Below are 25,172 nucleotides of genomic sequence, written 5' to 3'. Positions count from 1 at the left end.
AATGCATCTTTTGGCCTCATGTGCTGGTTTTGGCTGGAATAGTTTTCTTCACAGTAGCTAGTATGGGGCTGTGTTTTGGATTTGTGCTGGAAACAGTGCTGATAGCACAGGGATGTTTTTGTTACTGCCGAGCGGTGCTGACACAGAGCCAGGGCCTTTTCTGCTCCTCACCGCACCCCACCAGCGAGCAGGCTGGGGGGCCATAAGAAGCTGGGAGGGGGCACAGCCAGGACAGCTGACCCCAACTGACCAAAGGGACATCCCATACCATATGGCATCACGCTCAGCATATAAAGCTGGGGGCAAGAAGAAGGACGAGGGGACATTCAGAGTGATGATGTTTGTCTTCCCAAGTAACCATTGATCATAATGGAGCCTTGCTTGCCTGCCGGTGGGAAGTGGTGAATGAATGCCTTGTTTTGCTTTGCTTGTGTGCATTACTTTTGCCTCTGTATCCATCTCAACCCATGAGTTTTCTCACTTTTACCCTTCTGATTCTCTCCCCCTTCCCTCCGGGGGCAAGTGAGCGAGCGGCGTTGTGGAGTTTAGTTGCTGGCTGGGCTTAAACTACAACACCTCATCTAGGTAAGTTTGTGGAGACGAAGGCAATCCCTGTCCTGATGAGTTTGCAGGCTAAGAAATTGCTGTTAAAACCAGCTAATTATTATGAATACTGTTAGCAGATTTCTCAATAACATTAATGCATGTTGTCTGATGTGTAACCTATGGCAGAGATGTCACTGCCACCCTGTAAAAGCTCCATCACAAATCCAACTTTAAATGGCTTTTAATACAATCTCAATATGGTTTAAATAACTGCCATTGTATGTTTTCTCTGTCAGAACACTGAAATGGCTTCGTGGTGAAAAAGACATAGAGTATCATACCATCCCAAGAAAGGGGTGATCCCTGAGGGCTAAGGTGGGTGGTAATGAGCCAGTGCCAGCCCTTGTACTACCCAGTAGGAGACTATATTGCAGCAGATTTCAGAATGTGAAGCATTTCATGGGTTTCACTAAAAATTGTTAGACTTGTCCACGCTATTGCCCTATTTTCTGACTCTGAGCCTGCTTCCTATCGGATCTCATTCCTCATGGCCAGCCCACTCTTATGTATGGCAAGTAGCTAATCTTGTCTGTCAACATCCAGGATGCAGCACAAGGACAGTGAACATTTTCAGTGTGACATAATGTTTATGGGTGTTTCACAAGAATGGATTTTGAGGACACACTTGATGGAGGAGAGGGGTAGAAGGGCACTACAAACGCTACCTGGTAAGAAACACAGTGATGTGTGTGAAAGAAAACAATAAAGGGAGTATCAAGGCTGGTATTGGTGGGATGAAGAGCATGAAGAGGAATATGGCAGGGAAAAAAATAGCCTGAGATACAGGAAGGTCAGCATGAAAAGTTTCCACATAGTTTTGTTAGAAGCTGGGGACAAAGAAAAAGACTTGGTGAAGGGCATGAAATGATCTGTCCAAGGAGAAGGCTTTTTTTTTTTTCTTTTTGACAGCAGCAGTGCTCAGATAGAACTGGAAGGTGTAACGTAGATGTCAAAGAATAATGCAGAAATTATGAGGGATTTTAAGACTGTGGATAAATACCTTGGTTATCGGAAGAAATCTTTAAGTGCATTGTTGAAAAGAGAAACAATTGAACATGGAGACAGTAGAGGTATGGCAGGAAGCAGAGAGGGAAAATGAAGGATGTCTCTATGGTTCTGTGTCCAAATAAACAGAGGGAGGCATTTTCAACAAAAAAGGAGCAAGTAGTGTAGTGGGTAAAAAGATTACAGGTGGGGGTTGGTCATGTAAACTGTGAATTGCTGTGCAATATAGGGTAGAGTTTCAGTAGCATGGGGAAGCATAGGGGACTGAAAAGAGAGGAGTGGTGGCTGAACCCACAGAAATGGAAGGCATCTCTCAGCATGATACCATCGGGATGCAACAAGGAATCATGCAGACACCACTGTCTGTACTGACTAGAGGTGGGATTCAGCTGCCTAAATTTAGGCAATTGGATGAGCCTCCATTCAGCTGCCTCTCCCAGTATCCAGTAATCCTAGTCATATCTGCCAGCACTATGAAGATATCTCAAATACCGCACCGCAGGTTCAAAGGATACTAGACATTTATGTCTCTGCAGTGACATCTCAATTATGATCTCCTTTGTCTACAATGGAGACCTGAAACACCCAGCTTACAGTAGACATGACACTGTAGACTTTAAATTTGAATTCCCATGATCTGGAGCTGAATTTCACTTTAGCTGTAGTTAGTTGAGATGAAGGGAATGAGCAGGGCTACCTTCTACACGTAGAATTGTAAAGAAGATTGCTTTAAAATCTTATTTTAAAATGTGAAATATGTGAAATTGGATGAAAAGGGATAAATGCGTTCTTTTTTTGAGAGAGAGAGAGAGAGAGAGAGAGAGAAACAGAGACCAGTTTGGGATTGGATTGATGTTTGGCCAACCTGTCCCCTTTCATCTGTAACTCATAATATTGTTATCTGAAACCAACCATAATGTATGCCTTTTCAAATCCTGATTTATGGATTTCATGGTTTGAAGCAAGTATGACAACTCTGGCATGTACACATAAATGAGATACTATAAGATTTGTGGTTTGTGGGGCTATTTGTTAAAGGATTGTTGACTTCAGTGCAATTCCTATTCAATAGGTGTCTAGAGTATAAAAGTTAAGTGGCAAATTGATTGTTTTAGCTCTCCTGGTGAACTGGTTCAGGTGATGCCTCAGTTGTCTTGAGCTCTTACTGCCCATAATGAAGACAGCTGACTGAATCTAGATAGGGACACATCTTCTTGCCCTCTCACATCACAGACACGTTCTGTGCCATTACAAATGACAGAAAAGGGGGACACCAAAAGTACCTCCCATTGATCTAACACTGTTTAGATACTTGCAATGCCGTGGGTTACTGCAGTACGTTGCTGGATGTTTACTCAGATCCCTGGGCACTGACAACATCATGTATCATCCATCAGCATTTCCTTGTTTCTCCTTTAAATTGCCTGCCTTCTTACAAGCAAGAGTGATAAAAAGGCAAAGAAATAAAACAGAAAACAGGAACAAGGAAGGTGATAACAAATACAGGAATATAGGACAGCTATGGACCTGTCATTCAGTTCAGTCATCTGCTATTGCAAACACACAGGTCACATAATCTATTTAGTAAGCTGACAGAGCTCCATCTCAAATGCTGTTAGCTTTTTGCCCATCCTCTTGTAGATAAAAGGTAGATCCAAACCCTCTGTCTTCTGACAGCAGAGAACCCCCTTTCTGAGGCAAAGTTTACCTATGGACAGTTTATATCTATTTGTTCTTTTGCCAACGTTCTCTTTAGGCAAAGCAACTCTGCTCTGTAGATATGTCAGAAGGGTAAACATCAACAGTGGAGATCAATCACATCTTATTATAAGCAGCTAATGAAGCCAGTCTCTTCTAGATCCTTATATGAGAGCAGCTTCACTTTTCCTACTAATGATTCTCTGGCTGTGTGAAATTGAATTTTCATGATTGCTATGCCTAAAACAGTACGTTTAAAAAAAGGTGTTACAGATACATTTTTTTCCCTCACTGCTGGAAGTACCTTGGCTTACTTGACACTTTTGGTGGGTGAGTTGGTATCAGAATCCACAGCCAACCTAAAGATCTAGAAAACCTGTAGCTTAAATCAACTGCAAGTCTTTCTTGTACAGAGTTTTGCTACAAAAGTGGGATTTGCAACTCTGGCTCCTGTAGAAGCTCTTTTTTTGCCGTATTTTAACTGCCTTGCTCCTGGATGTGCATCCATTACCAGGTCCCATGAAACACCCATAATTTAGCTGAAGGGAGTTTGCATGCAGTTTACTGAAAAGCCAGCTATGAAGGCAGATGAGATGCCTTATGAAACGTCACACCTGCTGCATCATCACCAAATGTTTCTGAAACTGAAGAGTCATCTGCTTTACACCATGTGAAAGTCAGGATAACTTACAAGAAAAGTTTGTGTCTTATTAGAGACCTGTAGATGTTATAGATAAATGTTCTGTCCTTACTGTGATTTCCTTAATCCACACTTGACTCAGCTTACTAATTATTTTAAAAATTGATGCAGCCCTTCATATAAGTGGAAATTAGAATACTGTCTCTTAAGTGCAGTCCTGTCATTTCACACCTCCTTAGTGAGTGACCCTCAAAACTCTAATGAAAATCCCGAATATACATAAATACAGGCCATGGACTTGAGGTACAAGTCAAAGCAAAGTTATAGAAATTATGCAAAGTGGTGAATTATGTCTTTTTTTGTTTCTCAGTAGCAGCACCTTGAACTAAAAGGCAAAGATAACTCAGCTGAAAATATAGACAGCTCAGCAAAGCAGAGGGTAGTGCAGCTACCCTTCTAATAAAACATTTTACAGACCATTACTTATTCAAAATGAAAGACTAGATTTTGTGGTTTAAGCCTGTCCGGCAACCAAGCCCCACACAGCTGCTTGCTCACTCCCCCTCACCCAGAGGGATGGGGAAGAGAACTGGAAAAGAATGTAAAACTGAAGGGTTGAGGTAAGAACAATTTAATAGGTAAAGCAAAAGCTGCACGTGCAAGCAAAGCAAAGTGAGGAATTCATTCACCACTGCCCACGGGCAGGCAGGTGTCCAGCCATCCCCAGGGAAGCCGGGCTCCATCACACCTAACGGTTACTGGGGAAGACAAACGCTATAATGCCAAATGTCCTCCCCTTCCTTCTTCTTCCCCCAGTTTACATACTCACCACAACATCATATGGTATGGAATACCTCTTTGGCTAGCTTGGGTCACCTGTCCTGGCTGTGTCCCCTCCCAATGTCCTGTGCCTCTCCAGCCCTCTCACTGGCAGGGCTCAAGGAACTGCAAAGTCCCTGACTTAGTAAAAACATCACCCAGCAACAACTAAAACCATCAGTGTGCTATCAACATTGTTCTCACATCAGAGCCAAAACACAGCACTGTACTAGCTGCTAAGAAGAAAATTAACTCTATCCCAGCTGAAACCAGGACACTTGATGAAATATGCTTATAGTTTTTTTCTGTATCGAGAAACACGTTTCATCATTTACAGATATATGGATTGGCAATACAACAATCCACTTACCTTTCTCTCTCATTGGGGGGGTTGTCCTGGATAATACTGCATTCTCCCAAGCTCTGTAAGTGAAATTATGGCATTAAAGGACTCTACATAAATACACGTGGATTTTGTCAAGATGCAGAAACATGCGAGAAAGATTTTAACGTTCTTAAGCATCACTATCCCCAGTAAAACAGAAACTTAGGGAAATTCTGACTAAAAGACATAGTCTGAGCTAGCAAAACCTGTAACACTTCCATTCACAAAGCTGAAATAGGTGTCTCCCTATAATTATCTTGCCACCTGTCCTCCACTGTACTATTGTTTTCCCTTCATTTCAGATATCTTATCAAAGAGGAGTGAATGGGCCAACCTCGTTTTTTATTAAAATGGTTTGTATCAAATTATATGGAGTTCCTTCACAGAATAATGAGCATGGGGAATGTATTAGGGCATACTTACAAATAGCTGCAGGTCACCTTTAATTTGGGCATATAGACTTTTCGCACTCCTTTTTATAACTGTAAAATTTTCCTGACATATTTGTACTGAAAACATGTGAAAGAAATACAATGACATATAGCTGGCCTGGCTGCTAGTGAAACATATATAAAAGACAAAGTAAATTCCCATCACTGGTCATGTAACAGCCTACACACCTTGAACAGAAAAAAAAAACCTAACAAAAATTCACTGCAGCAGTGCAAACATCCTATCTGCATCATCACACACAGGAGTCATGGGGCTTCACATACCATTTGTATTAAAGCAGCATGTAGGCTTTTGGGCTGTGTTCCTGGATTGCTTAGTGCTCTCTCCTGTTGATGTAGCATTCGTCACCTATGTGCCCCCAAAGGCTGTGTAAATGGGAGGGTCACTACACGCTTGTCAGCTGAGACAGTTAATGACCCCCTTGTGATGGCATTTCCACAGTCAGGCACAGGCTGGTAGATACAAAGATGGAAAAGCCAGCAGTTCTGACTGAGCAGCCCCTAACCCTCCCTGGCCTGTAAGGAACAACCCACTAATGACAGTATTGTACTTTGTTTCCTCTGTTGGCTTCGGCTTTCTCTTTTTAATTCCTTGTGTTTCAGAAAAAAATTGCTGTGAGTCCTGAGCTGGGGCACGATTCTGTGACCTCCATGATTCCCAGGTACAGAAAATATGGATCTGTAAAGAGAAGACAAATTATAATATAGTTTTGAGTGACAAATAATTCCCACAGACCTTTAAAAAAAAAAAAAGTGGCCAGTCATAGACTAGGATGAGGGAGTAACTTTTTATAATCTGCTGTTCACAAAAAGAGAATGCTGCCTGAGAGACATCCATTAGCCAGCCTTGTAAATGCTCTCCACTCTCCCCAGCTGGGGAGGTGTTCATTTTCAATAGATAAAGACAAGTTTCATCTCCCTGTATTTGGCTAAATGCTGCAATAAGAAGTGAATTATTTGGCTCTGCAGTGTATTTTTGGGTTTTTTTAAATGCTTAGCATATATATGTTTTCTGGAAAATTTGCTCAAGACAGTACAGAAATGGATTCTACCTGACACAAGTTGTCAAACTGCAATCCATGAACATTAAAAATACATTCTCCCAGGGGTATGTGCTTCATGTTCTTAACTGTCAAAACATTTGCCCTGTGACACTGTGATTAGTAAATATCTGAGCTACTCCATATACTATATGAAATTCCAGCTTCTTTGTGGTTTGCCCCCACAGCTAGCCTCTAAAAAGGTAGAATAGATTATGCTTTCTCTAGGTTTTGTTTAAACCAAATGGATAATGGGTTAGGCCAGAGGACAGAGGAAGAGGGACAGAGGAATTTAGCTGGATTACGGCTGAATATGGAGTAGTTTGACTTCCATAAAATGAATAGCGTTCATTCAGGCACAGATTTCATGGTACAATTGACTACATTAAGGTTAGAGGACACCTCACCAGATTTTTAACTGTTACAAACCCTTGACTGTGGCAACCTGAAGTATTCCTATTTCTCCCTTTCTAAACACCAATAACAGCATCACCTAGCACAGTAACAAACAAACCAAAATTGTCACACTGGATCTGCCCCAAGCTTCAGCCTGCCCAGCAGCACACTTCTGACAACAGCAGGCACTCAAAACCCCAAAGACACATGTACATATCCCCAGCGGGCAAATGCAGAATAAAATCCCTTGCATTAAGTCTCATTCTCTCCTCTAATAGTTAGAGATTGGCTTAAGACCCAAAGCATGACATTTAAGTTAATTAAGTATTAAAAAAAGCGGAAGTGCAAACTCTGGATATTCTTTCTATTTCTTGGAGAGCACCAAGCACACAGACACATGGAGTGGGCTGATCCCAGGGCCACTCATGTGAAGGAAGATCTTTCCATTCGCAGTCCATGGGCTCAGGATCAGCTTCAATGTGAATGTTTTGGATCTATAGAGCAGGACCCAGGCCAGTGTGCGAGCAAGGGGGATAGACCGCCAGCTATGCTCTGCCTCTGTGTGTGTGCTTGCGAGAGTGCCTCTGTTTAGAAGTGTGTTGTGTTAATGAAGCTGACCAATGATTTAAGGAGGCGTAAATGATCGAAAAGGGAAATTTATTAGTATGTGCATAATCAAATCCCTTCTCTCGGCTGGATTTATAATCAGAAGTGCCTGGACAACTTCTGTGGTTTCATTCATCTATGTGAGGTATTTACAGTATATTTACAGTAGCCATTTATAGTTCATGAGCTTTTTTTTCTTTGCAAACTTTAATTTAATAACTCCTAATATCCTCAGTCACTTTCACACACAGTGTGCTTACTGAACTAAAGCCTTCTATTTCCTTCTGAATAGAAACCACTCCTGCCCAGACCTTGCACAGCTAGGGATTTGAGTGCAGTAGACAATTTCAAAGACTGCTCTTTCTATTTAACAATCAGTGCATTAGGCTAAAATATTCACACAGATGCACTAGCAATTGAAAGGGTATGCGGTGTAGTGACAAGGTCCTTCTGTTACCTGGAACTGTAGAATGATGAATGAGCATTAGTGGAATATTCTTTTGGCCTTTAGGTTTACCTTGATCTTCTCACAGAATGCAAATTGACATTATACCCACATTTCTATAGTATTTATTACTGTGGTCATGATGTGAGGGCTTTTTTCAATATGAATAGTGTAAAAGGGGAAACATATTACTGCAAAGAGGCATTATTGTGCTGGGAATGTATAAACAGCTGAGAAGAATAGAGCGACATGCTCATAATGGAAACTGAAAGCTCTTCATTTTGTCCTGATTGTCTACCCTTCCTTTTTAAACAACCTTCCTTTTTCCTAGCTATCAATACAAAGTTCTTTTTGGTAAAATGAAGTGCATTCATGCTGCCTGAAAGAAGCTTTTAAAGTTGATCTGTGCCCACACAAAAGGGAGGCAGTGTTTGAGCACATCAAGTTGAGGAAGCAAACTTGGTCAATGTTCATTACTCATGGCTTGACACTCTGAGCCTCCATATCATTTTGTAAAGAATCAGATAAACTTTCCTTGTGATAAACAACTGAAATAATTTTTCTTAGCTGTCAAGTCCTTTTCTCCCATTTCCAGCCTGTTCTCACACTCTTCCCAGCTTGTAAAAGCAACTGAGCACAGCTCTTTGGACTGATAAATGGGCTCCTTTCAATTGGTGGCAGGCTTCAGGAAAAAGAGATAATCCTGGATAATGTGGACACAGTTTTCATTTCATGTCACCCAATTAAACTGCAATTATCCGGAGTGCAACAGCAGAAAAACTGGAAAGAATGGTTGGAGAATGAGGAGCCCTGGCTCCCTGGGACTCTTTATACTACACACATTAGCCTAGATTTGTTCTATTCTGATAATAAAGTGCCAGTCTAAGCACTTAGCAGCACACAGTGAGAGACAGACCAGCTGCAACCTGTAGCTCAGAATGAAATACTATTGCAAGTGCTCTGGGAAATATCAGTTCGATCCAGAGTAACTTTCTGGGAGATTATTTGCATCAGGAATCCAAAGCCCTGTGCTGTGGTTAATTACCCCCGGAGCAATATGGTCAGGAGGTGTTCTGAACAATGTGGTGAGGTTCAGATTACAGGTAAAACAAGGACAAAAAAAGCCTTTTCTTAACATGACTCACAGTAGCATTGCAAGCCAAAATAAAGCAGATATCAACCATTTTATTATGAAGGCAAACTGCACTAACGTATCTTATCTCTTCAGCATTTTGGCTGAGATCTAGGGCAGGATGAATTTAATATGTTAATATGTCTTATTAAGTTACCACTCTCGCAGTAAAATAAACTGGATAATCTAACAGATCTGTTTTATCTCTAATTACCATGATCCTGGTAAACTGCAATTAAATAAACAGATGGAGTTTTTAAGCTTGTGGCCTGGTGCATGGGAACCTTGTAGTAATTGGAATGCATGTGTTTGTTATTATTGCTTTATTTCATTTACCCAGTACTGGGAATGCATGGTGTCTGTGCTGTAGGCATGAGCTGTAAGTATGAGGGTGACATCCAAAGTGTCTCCTACAACTAAAAAGCTTTGTTCCTGGAAGTCCCTGCTATTTGCCCTCCAATTTTTTATTTAATTTACTCCTACATGAAGGACCAGGCAGGGCTATCCCAGGCTCTGAGGTAAGTTAGGCACTATGGCCTACAATCCCTTATCTGAGAGGAAAGATGGGCTTTAGGGTGTCGTATTACATTACATTATAAACATACACAGAACCACTTTTGCTTGGGGTCTCTTTGCACACTGGGAAGCAGCAGCAAAATGGAGAACCACCATCTTCAGTGGCAACACCTGCAGCTGCATGCAAGTTCCAATGCCAGGTGGTGTGTCTTAGTGCTGTCCCACCAGCCCTGGTGCAGCTAATCAGATCCATCTACCCTATATAATGGTACAAAGGGGGCAACAACATGATGGCAATTCCTAGGTCAGACTATGAGCTCTCCACTGTGACCATAGGAGATCGCTAGGTATCCTAGATCCTAGGTATCGCTTAAGCCTTCAACAGGCACCAGACCCCATGCTTTTGTGTAATTTGCAAGTTATAAATAATTTTTACAGTATCTTTTGCTAGCAAGTCATGTAACACAAAAGTGTGATGCTTTCATAGGAAAGACAAAGCAAAACCTAAAACTGTGTAGGGATGAAGCACACGATTCCTGAATGAAGCACAGCTATTTCATAAGCAGATAGTATATGGACTGGAAACATTTTGTTTTACCTGAATTTTTTCAGTTTGGCCTTATATCCAGGTATTTATCAAATGGAAAATTGCATTTCCCCATCCCACCTGGGAAAACCCCAGGTGCAGAAAGGATTTGGATTCTTCAGAGATGTTAATAAAATTGGGATTTCCCTGTTTCCAAAATAATACCATGCCTCCCACGCTCTTTATTCCATCCCTTCGCATTCCTACCTGAAGCAGGTTCTGGGCTGCTTTGAAGATTGCTTTTCTGTTTAAAACTTGAAAGCTACCTTGTTCCTCGTGGAGCCTATTTAAATAGCAAAAAGCTGCACCTTGATGTGAGCAGGAGCTGCAGAGTGGAAAGAGGGGCTGTGGCAGAGGTATGGGCACTCACACCCTCAGCAGATATTAATGGAGCGGTTCAGGTCCTCTGTAAAAGGAGGGGATTTATACCAACAGCAATACATGTTTTAAAAGGTGTCAACTTTCTTTTAACTATTTTCTGGTCTCAAGGAGCCTTTAAACAGCGGTCCCACAAAGAAGTGCAGTTAAAAGAGCCCTAACTTGTAGTTCACTGGCAGCAACAGAGGGAGCATGATTTTAAGGAACAAATGCATTTTCCTTTTGGAAGCTCCATCTCCGGGACAAGATCGGTTCACCAGCGACTTGCTCCTCTGAGAAGCTGAATTAGAAGCTGACACACTTTTCCAATGCCAGTCCTAACATTTCAAAGATGAGAGCAGGACTAGAAGCAAGTGAGGGGAACCCACAGGAGGTGCCCAAGACTGATATGCATACATCGGTAGAGAAAGGTGATTGTATTTGATTTAGGGAACAATGGCTGGGTAACAGAGCAAAATAAATCAATCTCTGATGGTTTTAGGAAGAAGGTCAAGTGCTTGAACAACGTTAATCACTTGCCAAGCCTAAGATCTGTCCTGATGAGAATGCCAAGACATTGATCTTACTAAGTGACATTTATCTATGTAAACACAGAAATTAGGTCCTGTGTATAACACAGTATAGTACATTAGTCTGTTAGCAGAGTGCACAGAGTGTACAGAGTGTATTAACATCGTGCACTAACAGCATATAGGGCAATGTAATGGAGAATGACATTGCATAGTCTCGTTACGCTGATTATGCCAGGCTGTGTGCACATGTTAGGAGAAGGTCCCTTTCCCAAGCAGATCTGCAGTCCAGATAGGTGAGGGAGACAAACTCACACACAACACCTTGACTTGCCAGGCACAGAACCTGGGCTTTCCAGCAATTAGCTCAGTTACCTCCCAGGAACTAGACAGTGCTGGGTAGGGGATCTGCATATTAGTCACATAACTGTTTTATCATCTATTTTGTTATCTTGGAAATACAAGAATGTAAGAATATTCAAGCCAGATGCTGACTTAATTTACAGGGAGGGAGAAAGGGGAGTCACACCTTCACAAACGTCTCTATTTCCTCATTTCTTTCTCCAGGAGAAATGCTATCACATACTAATCTTCAGGAGAGGCTATTAGATGACATTTGTAAATCCTTTTTAAAATATATGTATACTACATAAATATATACATTTAAACAATATTTTAATGATGCTTTAAAACATAATTGTGAATTATTTTTGATTCCAGTGTGGAAAAGGCACATTCACGTATTATAAGGGACTGGATTTTAAAGGACTGTAATCTCTATGCAATCCTTCTCTCCATTTCTACCTACTTGCAACTTGCTAGGAAGAAACAAAACTTGGATGGCTGCAATCTACCTCCTGGTCTACTGTGCCCCATAAAGTTGTTCTGGGAGGAGAAATACTAACTCCTGAGAATGTAGCTTTACCAAAATATCAACGTGTACTTCCCATAAGAGCTTCGTTAGCTGATGGCATTTTACTTGACTACCAGCAGTCATTGTTCCCCTCAGAAAGGAGCAGTGTCAGATAATTTCACCCCCTGCTTTCTCTTTGGTTGCACAGTGGCCAGAAACAGGAATTGGAGACCCGCAAACCAAGCGGAGGCCAGGGCTCTGAATGGAGCAGTTCTGTCTGAATCTCATGCTAATGAGATCAGGAAGGGAGGAAATGTTGAACTCCAACCCTGGGCTGCCAAGCAGCTCGCCCCTGCCTCTGTGGAAGGCAGAGGCAGCTGGGGGTGGGGAGGATCCTGAGGTACGGAGGAGGGGATGAGGATGCTACTCAGCTGGCAGGAAAGGGAGCAAGAGTTTCGCTTATCTTAATAGCTCCTTTTGTTCAGGAATCACAGTAGCAGCCCTTATTTGCAAACTTGAATAAGTATAATGTGCTCTGAGCTCTTGCACAGGTGCTAGGCGCTAGTGGTTTTTCTCCGTGCCTGCACAATGACTGCTTTTTTTGCCAGGGCTGCAGGAAGGAACTGGAAAGATTCATTCAGACAAAAGTGCTGGCTGCACATTTGGGCAAAGTGCTGACTGGCTTTTGTTGCTGTGTACGTGGTGCCATCCGTGAGCCCAGTGATGTTGACCTAGAAGGTGATCTGACAATGAATGTTTCTTTTGGAGAAGTGTCAACTATTGTAGAAGCTCGCGCATTCGTAATGAGACTAACTGGTTCCAACAGATAATTGCCTGGCAGTCTCTCTTGATAGCTGGGTAGATAAACAGTGTATTTTCTTCCCTTCCTTCAAAAACTTAGCAGGAGAGGCAAAAACAGGGCCTTGAGCATCTGCAGGGATGAAGTAAAGCAAAAGTAAATCACAGTAAGACAGAGAACTTAAGAAAAGTAGACACACTCTTGCTGAGCCATTTTTCTGAGAAGTTACACCCAGTGAGTAGCTGTCTTACTGAATTTAAATGGGTTTATACCACCTCAATGCAACTTTGCTGACTTGCTTTGAGAATCTGGCATTGGACTGTTTCAGCCTTCAGTAAAGGTTGCCTGCCAAATAGGATGTTTTCTTCACTATTTTTTTGTTACAGCTTGCCCAAATCCACAAGAGGATGTCATTGATGTTGCCATATGGTGGCTATTGGACTTAATACTGTCCAGTTTGTGGATAACATCCTTCTCTTCTTAAAGCTCTGCTGCCCTCCAAGTTCACTAGATACTGAGAGACTGTAAAACTTAGCAGGGTGAGTATCTGAGAATGAAGAGAGACTTATGAAATGCCTATAATCAAGTATTTACCTCTTCAAATGAGCCAAGATGCTTGTGGATTAACAGTCTGAGGAACCTCAGAGCATGTGGCTTTATAATACACTGCTTCTTCTACACAGGCTTTTTTCTATCTTTCTAACTCTAGAGGTGCTAACCTCTGCTGCAACTTAGGAGACAGAGCAGTCCATCACATACGATTCAGGATGAAGTTAATTAGCCCACCACTAGAATACTTGGAACTAAGTTTGCCCTCATATACAAATATATTCCCTCTTGTTAAGATTTCCAGAAAGCTATAAAGATGCTTGGGCCAAAAGAAATCCTCACTGTTAATGCACACACCTTTTTCCAATAAATAAGGAAGAAGGATCCAGTATATCCTTAGGTCTTTTGCTGTCTGCTTGGTTGTGATTAGTAACCTTCTTTTGGTGTAAGAAGTTTCTCTCTTTATGCATCACGTTGTCATCTTAATAACAGTTCTCAAGCATTTCTATGGTGGTAAATTCAGATACTCTTGGTCAGTATCGAGCACCTGTTGTGCTACAAACATACACATAAATGTATTTGCCACTGTTATCCACTATGGATTACACAACTTTTACTTAATTATTTTAAGTTATAGCGTTACTATGTGCTTGTAATACGAATTATTGAAAGACCCATTTTTTTCCTCTCTGGAACCATTAATGAAAACCTCATGTCCATTAAATTTTGTTCCATCAGATTTTGCTCCTTGAAAAAATGTCAACAAGCTAACAATTTTCTTATTAGAGAAACTAGAAAGCCAAATATATTTCCTCATTCTTAATGTAAATGTGGGAGATAATATAGTAGTTCATAACTTTTCCAAAGCAAGTTATAGTATTTAAGAAAAGTAACCAAAAAAAAACTCTTTTAAAGAAAAATATTTGGGGAGGGTGGGAGATGTTTTTCCCATTTCCATTGCAAGAAAGATGGGAACGCAATGTACTCAGCCAAGTGACCCATGGTGGCATTAGTCTGTAGCTTCTCATTTTTAACTCTCTCGGGTTCTAGAACACCAAATTTGATTTTATTTCCTGCCTAAAGGTTTGAGACAGCACGTTTCACAAGGATACAGCAGTACTTCCATTTATGAAATGTGGAGCAGGTTTCTTACTCTCTCTCATGGATTCCTCCTTCAAAATCATTTAAATAATTATAAGACAACTGGAGTGAGACATGGACCCCCGGTGGCCTCTTTTCATCTGAGCTAGGAGGCACTCTGGGTGGGATCTCCCTTCCAACTCCCACCACAGTTACTCAGCTGGAAAAAGCTTAACCAGTCATCAAGTGTGCGAGTAAGGAGGACTGTATGAGTGAATTAGTGGGGATCTGGGAATCAAAAAATCAATAACGTTTACAGCCTTAATTAAGATCTTGTTATGATGCTGGAATGTAGAGGACTGTCTACCAGTGGATTTTACGTTCATCTGACCCAGAAAACCCAGAGACAACAGTGGGTGCATCATCCTGCCTTTAGCATCAGACTGAAGGATGGCCCAGCAAAGCATCCATCCTTCCCACTACCTGATGGCTGCCTGCACGGGGTGCCGGTGCCGTAGGCAGCAACAGCTGCAGGACGCTCTGCGCATAGCTGTGGTATATATGGGAATGAATGGTAACTAGGGTTGCTGCTGCTGTTTTTATTTTGGCTAGTTGGCAGATGTCTTGCTATTCTTTAACTTTTGAATTAGGATGATGTAAGAGGACCAAGTGCTATGCTAAACACTGCACTACAGGGTTTATCAGAAAAGGCTGTTGGTCTTGAGCGAGTTACCCAGAATTGCAGAGAATTAGGAGCAAATTTCATGAGTAGTCAACAAGTTCATGGGCTGAAAAAGTGAATTAGTACCTAATCCTCCATGATTCTGGGTGACTGGTTTTCTGTAGGCAGACCACGCTATATCGGTGGGAAGGCAGAAGGGCACCTACGCTGTGTGTGCACCCGTGAATGCCATCCAATGTACACCCACAGCCATGGACAAAACTCCTCTCTGGGCTGCCTGTCCCAGGACCCTCCAGCACTGGTTGTTAAATCCATATGTTGAGCTGTCAGACAGATGCATCACTGTTGTGTGACCTTGGCTTGTTGTAAAGCAGAAGGATTGTTTGGGTGAGTGTATGGGAAACAGAGGAGCTCAAGTGCTGGTTGTTATTAACATACCATGCTGAGGACACGCACTGCCTCAGCCTTAAGCCCTCCAAAAGACCAGGTCCGTGGTTGATAACTCCCTTTCTCTGAGGTCGTTCCCTAGGTCTTGATGCTTACTTCCTGCATGACTAAGTGCCTGCATCATTTCCTAAAAGAGTTTTGAGGGGCTTTTGAAAATATAAAACTTGATAACTCATGCAGGCCCAAATGCAAAGCACCTTAAGATCAGTGAGCGTCCTCCTATCACCACTGATCGCTGAAACAGGAGCAGTCCTTCTCCCAGTTCAGAGGTCTGTCCTCCTACTCCCAAGGGTGGCTCTAATTAGCTTGTGCCACATCACCTACCCTTGAGCTGAACTGTGCTTCAGCTCAGCCTTGTCAGAACACTGCTTCATTTCGTCTGTCCCAGGCTTCCAGTTGCCTCACGTGTGAGCGCTCACCATCAGCTCTGCTCCCCTATTGTTCGCTGCCGGTGTGCAGGGCTGTGTGCTGCAGATGGAGTTCCTTGGGAGATTAATGATGTGCTGAACAATGCGTTGTAGTTGATACCCTCTTGAACTCTGACACCTGACACTGGACACCTTCAGCTGTAAGTCAAGGGCTGAGGAAGTAAGCAAATTCTGGATAGATCCTGATTTCCCTCAAAATATCTGCGAATAATAACACTTCTTTGACGTATGTGTCACAGGTAGCTTTGCTTTCACTGGTTTTCACATAAATGCTGGAGAAGATGGTATTTTTATGGTTATGCAATTCTTAGAAAAAGTATTTTGAACTCTGCCAGTCTGTGCCTCTGGCCCATCTCTCTATGAGGTGGGAGGAGAATCAGGTAATTAATGTATTTGTATAACAATTTGTCACACTGTTGTTGACAACACAGAAAAAAGCACCAGTTCCTGTTTATCTTTTAGCAAGGGCACCCTGCGTGTCAACTGTCCTGCCTGAGGACATGCTTTAAAGTAGTTATCAATGCCCCAAGACAGAAAGGCTCAAGACATTAGCCCAGCTCAAGTGGCATCGTGTGTTTTCACTCCCTCTCCCCTGGCTGGCCCTCCCTCCCGTTCGTCAGCCCACTGCCCTTTCGTGACACGAACCCCGCAGTCGGGAAGGCGCTGGGTATTGTTAGCGTTGCTCCCTACAGTAGATTGGCAGCCAGGAGTGCCGGGGAATGACAGGTCCCATAATGCACCCTCATCGTGAAGATGGAGAGCGTCACCTCTGTAACATTCCCAGCTTTCATTAGCCTGAATGCAATTGTGCTAGGTTTAATTTTTGGAGTGTTTGCAGTTTTTCCAGCAAATAGCTGTTTGAACACAGTGTCCCCATTATATCACCACAGTCAAAGAGAGGAAAGATAAAGGCATTGCGCAAAGTTTCTGTGGCTTTGCAGACAAGGATTTATGTACTGGAGAACTCTCATCTGGCAGTCAATTTGCCTTTGTCTTTCAAAGTAGTGGAAGTATCAAGGGAGTATGCCCAAGAGTTTTATTTGCTATTTACCAGATTACTGAAGTATCGGGCATCTTTAGATCTGTTGTGAAGACAAATGCTTTCAAAATGATTTTGCAAACTTCTGCTGAGGCTGAGGGGAGAGGCTAGTGAAATCCTTGAAATGTGGCTCTTTGAACTGCTAGAGGGTGCATGATTGAGGAAAGAACTTGAGACTGTACAGTTTCATGAGTTTAAAATGAGATCTGTCGTAAGGGTCTGTCCAGCAGAGAGAAAAAGGGAAAACACATCTGCCACTATCTGCTTGAGAGAGGTAACCATGTTCCCTCTGGAAAGTGATAGTCCCTGGTTAGCATGTATAAGGATAAGCCGAGTTTAAAAAAATCAACACTTTCTAAACAGGCAAGGGTGAGATTCATTTGTAGCTCCACTTAGTTTATAGCTCAGCTTACAACATGCAAGAAGTATTGCAGTTAATGGCATCGGTCCTGGCTAACATTTTCCCCCTCATCTTTCCCCAACATTTGATTCGGACTGGCACAGCTAAAATTGTAGTGAAGACAGAGCCTGTAAGACCAGTCTTTATTGTCTGAGAGCAGAATTGAATTGTATTCATCTAATGCTCCTGAAAGTGGGTGAGAGCTGAGGGGAAAGCTGCTTATAAAAATGTGTAACTTAGCATTAAAACCAACTACTGTACTGGAGAGCCTGCGTTATAAATACCTTGGCCACTATAGATGATCCTGGGATTTGTGGAACAGTTAGCTTTGCTAACATGATAATTAACTGAAATAAGTCATAAAACAAAGTGATTCACAAGATGTTGCAGAAAGAATTCAGAACAGAACCTGTCAAGGAAAAAAAGGCCTTTATACCAGAATAAAATATGACCCACTGACTTAGGGTTATCAATAGGGACCAGTAAATACACTGGAATGCCTAACTAGCTTGAAACCCTACCAGTGCCTGAAGCCAACATTTACAAAGTTCCAAAAAAAATACCTACCTGAATGCCTGGCATCCATAAAGTTCTTGTAATTTCTGATCCCAGGTAAAATATTTAGTGAAAGGCCATTTCTGTAGCTAGCCTTGATAAATCCAAGAGCTGTGAGGTATCTCCTTAATGCTTATCTGCCATGGAAGATAGGAGACTAACCTTCTGCTGTGTTTTTGTTATCTCATTTCAGGGAAAGTTTCCTAGCCTATTCTTTCACAGATGTAGGTGGTGTCTGTGTTCATTTCTGAAGAGCTGGTTTCTGGCCAAACTGCTTAGCTAGCCTCAGGCCCCAACCCACAGTACAGAACACGGTCCCTTTTAAGATACAGTTTTAAAGATTTTCTTTTGGCCAAGTGGGCCCTCCTTAATGTAACATGAACCTTTCTTCTCTTAGCGCCAGTAGAGAACAGTCCAATGTCCTGCTCTAGAAAAAAGCAACGGTCCTGCTGGGAAGAGCACCTTTTTGATCCACCACAGACTCCATTTCAGCCAGACATGACACAGGCACCATGAAGGCATGCCAAAGGCCAGTACTCTGCCAGTGCCACCGTTATTTCAGTCATGCACACAGTGCTGATGGTTGCTTCTATTGGCCTGAGCAGTCCTTTCTCCTGGGAAGAGGATGAACAGGAGGACATTGACCCCATCTGCTGCCACATCATTTCCTCATGTGACTAGGGAAGCTCTGCTGTGGCACCTAGGCTGTTTTCAACTGGATCAGTACAGCAGTCACTGAACCGAACCACAGGCATCTGAAAAACATGAGCAGAAGGTCTAAGAGGGAGAAGGAAACAAACCAAGCCTTTTGTTTAAGGTACTGATCTGAGGCTCAGGAGATGTGGGAAATCCATTCCTGACTGGATGATGGATCTTGATTTAGCCTCAGCATTGCACTGTCTCTCTGTAGGTCTTTGTCTGTTCTCTGCTCATGTCACCCCTTTGTTTTCTCTGTTTAAGCTATATGTGCCACGGGGCACTGATCACATCTCTCAGTGGTTGTACAGGGCTTGGTGCTGTGATAGATCACTCTGGATACTCCCAGTGACAGCAAAGAATAAAAACAACTGTGATAGGTTATTTGGCATGTCATTTTGAGAGCAACATGTAATAGATATTCTAAGAATCACACATCTCCTTCCTTAAGAACCCTGCAATATCCTCTTCTTCCAGAGCACACCCACCTTCAGTTCTCCTGCACTCTCAGGACATTCTTGCAATAATGGCAATAACTTTTCACTGCTATGAAAGAAAATGTAATTATTGTCCCATTTTTTATGTATTATGGACCAAAAATTTTAACTACCCATCATCAGGGCTGAGCTGCCTCTGTGGTAAGGTAATTAATGCTATAGAATTCTCCTCTCACTTGGACCTTGTTTGCCCACATTTCTTCCTGGAAAATGTGGTCCTTTGGCAAAATTAAACTGAGGATTTATGGTATAGACACATTTACAAAGACCTAGATCTGTGTATGATGCTAAACCTGTATTTCTTATTCCAAAGCTTCATAATAAAAATCATTAAATTAATATGCTATAAATAACTGTTGAAAACTACTTGACTTTGGCTACAATACAAGGAAAGGTATTTCAGGGAATTTATATATATAGCCATACGTACACACATGCATGCATGAATATAAAAAGCACTTTCTCTGATGGGTTCAGAAATGCAAGGAATATTACACAGATGGAGAGGCTGATTTATTCTTTCTGGAGCAACTTTAAGGCAATCTGTATTTCCCCTCCTCTCCTGTTTAGAAACAATGCCAAACAAGAGGTTCAAGAAGATATACAATAAACTTCAGCTACTGATCTGTCTCCTCTCCGGACTTGACCCAGGTTGAACATCACTTACACAATTCAATCATTTTAAGACGTGGCACCCTGGTGTATCCAAATGGATATCCCCTATATCAGGCCCAGAAGTGAACAGAGTACAAGACTCATGTTTAATTTTCAGCATGCAAGTACTTTGCTGAATAAGGCTTTGCCCAAGCATGTGCATTTCTGAACCAAGGGTTCAATCACATCTGTTTAGTGGACATTTAGATAAAAGCAATGCAAACAACAGAAGCGTCCCTTGCTGCTTCCTGCAACACCTCGAAAAAGCCCTGATTATCTAGGTAAGAACAACATTTATTTCAGCAGAGTCAAAAGCAAAGTTTGCAAGAGCCTGTGTAACGCGTGCCCATGGCACTAAGCATGCAGCAGCTTCTGTGCCCTGGGTGCTGTGCCCTGGTCTTAGACCCTCGTAAGATTCAACCTTGTGTATGTGGAGCTGGATAAGTATGGAGAACCAGCAAGTTTGTGACTTGCTCTCAATTTACTATGATTCATGTTGTACAGCTGGGAATGCTCACAGTTTCTACAGTCTTTTTCCCAAACCCTTCTTTGGGTTTTCGGGGTGGTTTTTTTGGTTGTTGTTGTTTTGTTTGGGTTTTTTTAATGTTAGTATTTGTTACTTGTTTTATGTCTCAGCTCTAACTCTTTGGGACATACCTACACTATCCTCTTAACTATTTGTTGTACCATGGCCCAAGTCTGGGCTACGTTCCCCAGCAGGGAGCTCTGGTGCTGCTGCAGCACAAACCACAGGTACCAGCACTGTGCTATGAATTTCTTGTTACTGCTAATGACTCTCCCAGTCAGTTACAGCTAAGGGTCTGACATCCCAGGCCTGATGTGTGAGCCCTTGGTGGATCTGCAGGGAGCTGACAGACCCAGGAGTGCAGCTGGGAGTGGAGCCCTTTGGGGTTAACTTTGCAAGGGTTAGGTCACAGAAATACCAGCCCAGCTGCAGAGCATGCCTGGGGGAGTCAGAAAGTGATGCCCCCTTCCCGGCTCCTCTGTGGATCTGGAGAGGCATCATAAACCATCTCCTCTGTTTCCACAGAGCGCTCTTCTGATCCTGCACAGCCAAACCCATGCTTGGCAAGGGGAGAATGAGCCAGACCTCCTTCCATCTGGAAAATCACCCTCCTGCTCTCCATGCACAGGAGGATGTGAGGGGAAGTATCAATCTGCTCCTCACAGTTAGCTCGCCCTGATCAGCGTGCAGCATGGAGGCCTGACCATCGAACCTCTTGGGGTCTTTTGTAGTAGTCAGCAAACAGGAAAAGACAAATGGCCTGCCACTGAGGTCCCGAGGAGCTTTGCCTTGGGAAAGAAGGAAGATGAACATGCTACCTCTCAGGCTTGCCTTCCTTGAAAGGAAAATATGTGGTGTTAGCTGGGGGAGCGGCCAGATCTGGAAGGCCATATGCTGGTTTTGGCTCACTGAAGAAACCCAGCATCTGGTTCAGCTCTGTTTCAAAGTTAAAATTTCTTAAATGGAGCCAAATATTTAAATAACATTAATAATATTTCCTGAATATTAACTACGGTATATGGTGAAATGACTGCTGTACCTGCAATAAAGGGCTTTTAGGGCCTGTGAGCTGCTCGGTCTCTCTGTCGGCATTTACACAGTTGTGCAAGCCAACTATTCACTGTGTGGCACACGATTTCAACTACACATTGGCTGCTTAATTAAAAGTGCTGCTTTAAAAAAAGCAGTGGTTTGGGGTTCAGGTTTGGGTTTTTTTAGTAACAGATAGTAATCTCTGCACTAAAATGCTGAGTGCTAAGAAGTAATAAAAATTTATGAAACACATACAAACTCAATAAAATATTAGTTAAAAATTCATGACACGGTATGTCATTTTATGTCGGGATGCACAAAAACGCTGCTCAGAACTATATGTGGGGGGAGAAAAAAACTCTAACATACTTTGTGGAGGCGATGCCAATTTCCACTAATTATCTGGCATTCTCTTTTTTCAAGTGGGTGGGAGCTTTGTGAAACCTTTTCAGCCTTCTCTCGCGTTGGTGAACACCCTAAGTTTCAAGCTACCTGAATTTCTCCGAAGGGTGTGGTACATGTGTAATGTTTGGAAGGCGAATAGAAGACTCAGTGGGATCCTGGTGCTTATCTGACAGAGGGCATCTCAGGCAATCTTCTCCTCCAGAACATTTTCGAGATCCCCTTTCACTCTGCAGTGCCAGAATGGTGTGGTTAGCCTAAGTGATCCTGGTAACGAAAGCAGGTCTCAAAGCAGTTTACCCCAGAACAAGGAAGTTTTGTGATTTGACCATTTACAAATTAGAAACTTGAGATGTGCACAGGTGTTTAAACGTGGATATATTAGATAAAAATTCAACAGTTAGGTCGATTACTTTCAGATGTCTCCAAATTACCTGTGTGACAGTCTGATGGCAAGCCTTTCACCCCCCCACCCCAAGATCATCCTAAGCACAGGGCCATTGCTGGCAGCAACAGGAGATGGAGGAGGGAAGTTTCTACCAGGTTTGCTTCCAGAGAAGGTTGTCCTGGATGAAGCCCCCAGCTTCAGAAGTAATGTCCCATGGCAGAAGCCCATGAGAAGACATGTGTCTCTCCCTGGCGCTGGAAAGAAGTGCCCTCTCAGGGTGACAGCTTTGCTTCCTCCCCAGAATTTGCCGCTGACTAGCTCTGGCAATGCTCTTCTCAATTTTCTGGCTTCTCTGACACCCATTCATAGGTTCCTCATTCTCCCCATGTATTACACAGTCAACTCTCAATTACCTGTGGGTGGTTTATCCAGGTGGCTGATAAACCATGGATGTTGGGATGCAGAGCCAGCACAGATCTAGCCAAGCTTATTAACTCTTATGTAGTGTTGCTCTGCTGCTGCTTGGGCCAGCTGGGATTCAGGAGAGGTACCTACCAGGCTAAGGTACCTGGATATGCACAGGGGCAGCTGGGCTGACCCTGACTTGACTTTCCTGCCAGACCTTCCTGCATGGAGACAGCATCACACCTGAGCCGAGCTGCTGAGGCTGGCTGGTCCAAGAGAATTCCTGAGGAGCTGCTGAGACATCTTGGTGCTGGGACCTCAGTGCTTTTTGCTGTGCTTGTGCTGATTTTGTTCACCATGCCTCACTTTAGGCACATACATTTTTAAATCCTGCATGACTTGCCCAAGATTTCAGAGCAAATCAGTGGCACAGCCCGAATTCAGGCCTCCTGCCCCATGGCCCACATAAAATGGGTGAGAATCTCCCATGCTAAGTGGGAGCTCCATGGGTTTCCCAATAGCATGCAGTGGTGTGGGATTCAGCTGGAAGCATTGCTGTCACTGTTGCTATACTGTAAATGTGATCTGAAAATTTCAGAAAACCCCCTTTTTTTTAACTCTCATTTACTCTCTGTTCTCCCATTTCCTATATTTTGTTTCTCTTTGAAGGACAGGAAACTTGCATTGATCCTAAAGCAAAATACCAATTTAAAATATCAGACTCAGACATGCAGGCCAGAGCAGATGCTGACTACTCATAGAGCAATTGCATCTGGATACATTTAATATTATGTCCTCACATTTTTATGTTCAGTTTTTACGCTTGTCAGCAGATTACTTATTTCCCAAATGTGGTTTTTCTGGATTGGACCTGACAGTCGTGGCACAGTGCATGAAATCTACTTTGGGAGCATGGGATGCTCAAGCCATGTGACCCACAAGTTAGCTTCATGGAGTGATATAAGAAAAAAAGTATGCACAAAATGCAGGTCTTTCACATTACATAGCTGGGAAAGCGCAGGTCTGTTTTTATCAATGAGTCTCTGGGCTGCTTTCTGCCTGGATGGCTTAGAAATTTCCTATTTCATCTCGGTGCCCAACGGTGACCTCAGTGTTTTCAAGAAGAACAGAACAAATAGCTGATAGAAAAAGGAGTTAAAGTAGCCTTTCTGAACAAATAAATTGGCAAGTGTATCTAATAATTGCATGGGTTCAGCATTTTTCTGCGATAAATGAGTAAACTTTAAATGTATCTCTGAGATGTACTATCACAGGCATTGCCATGGGCAAGTTTTATCCAATGATGAAACAGCAAGGCCTTGTGAGATAAAGATGATAGAAGGGGTACTATCAGGTGGCAGCTGGGTAATTACAACTCTCTATTTGGGCTCTGTAGTGATGCTGCATGTGATAAGTGGAGAATAATGAAGAAAAAGGAGTAGTGATAATACAGGAGCTAAATGGTAGAAAATAGCCTATCATAGCCCACAGCCCTCTGAGTGCCTATGGGGACTTTGAACTATCTTCTTCAGTTTTCAGCCACAGAAAAAATACTCTCTCTTTCTTCTTCCTTTGCTAAATTTATGTCTGGTGGGACAAAAGGGAAAACTGAAAGGAAATCAAGGGTATGTGAAGAGAATATGACCTTTGCAAATAACACTGAAGGTCACTGTGTAATTATTCTAAAGTAAAAGTATCCTGTAATCTTGTCTGTACCCACAAAAGATGTAAGACCATTTTTTAATGTGATTCCAAACAATTTTGTTGGGGATCATGGTTTATGAAAGGTCAGCTAAAGTATTTCTAATTATATCTTGTCTAGCTCTTTGCTCAGAAGAACACAAATGCCATTTGTTATGATAGAGTCAAACTCTGATTAAAGCAAAAGACTGTCAGACAAACTCATCACACATAAACAAAAATACTATTTCTGGAACACTAGCTTTTGTAGCTTTAAAAAAAAACAACACAGGAGGGGAAAATACCCTGGAGCTGGTCATTGAAACTTTGACCCCAGTTTGTTCCTTTTTATTTTTTCCCTACATATAGTACTTTATAGCTCCCGGTGAACTTGGCACAGTTTTCCAGCTATCTGGGCGTCTCTCTTGGCAAATTTTTTACCTCCCTGGGAAAGATATTGGTTCCACACACTTCTTTTACTTGGGAGTCTGATATCTAAATGCCGGTTACCCTGCATGTGATATAGAGCAGTTGTGCACATGCATGCATTTGTATGTGAGGCAACTGCACATAAAATAGCTGCTGCTTAGAGATGAGCCACATACTGGTTTGTTTGGGTTTTTTTAGTACTTAGCTAAACAGCTAGAGTAAGAAGTGTACTGAGCATCATTCATGTATGTTCATGGGGTTTTTTTCTTCTTAGGATACTGTCTCTGCATTACAAACAGACCTGATGTAATGGAGCACCTCACATAGCAGAAGGTGAGGTTGCATCAGCACATTGCCAGGATGCCGAGTGAGTCTCTTAGGAATAGAAAGATTTAAAATGAGACATTTCTTAGTATAG

The sequence above is a fragment of the Falco rusticolus genome, chromosome 2 (assembly GCF_015220075.1).
Source record: "Falco rusticolus isolate bFalRus1 chromosome 2, bFalRus1.pri, whole genome shotgun sequence".
NCBI classification, from domain to species: domain Eukaryota; kingdom Metazoa; phylum Chordata; class Aves; order Falconiformes; family Falconidae; genus Falco; species Falco rusticolus.
This window is presented reverse-complemented; position numbering follows the sequence as displayed.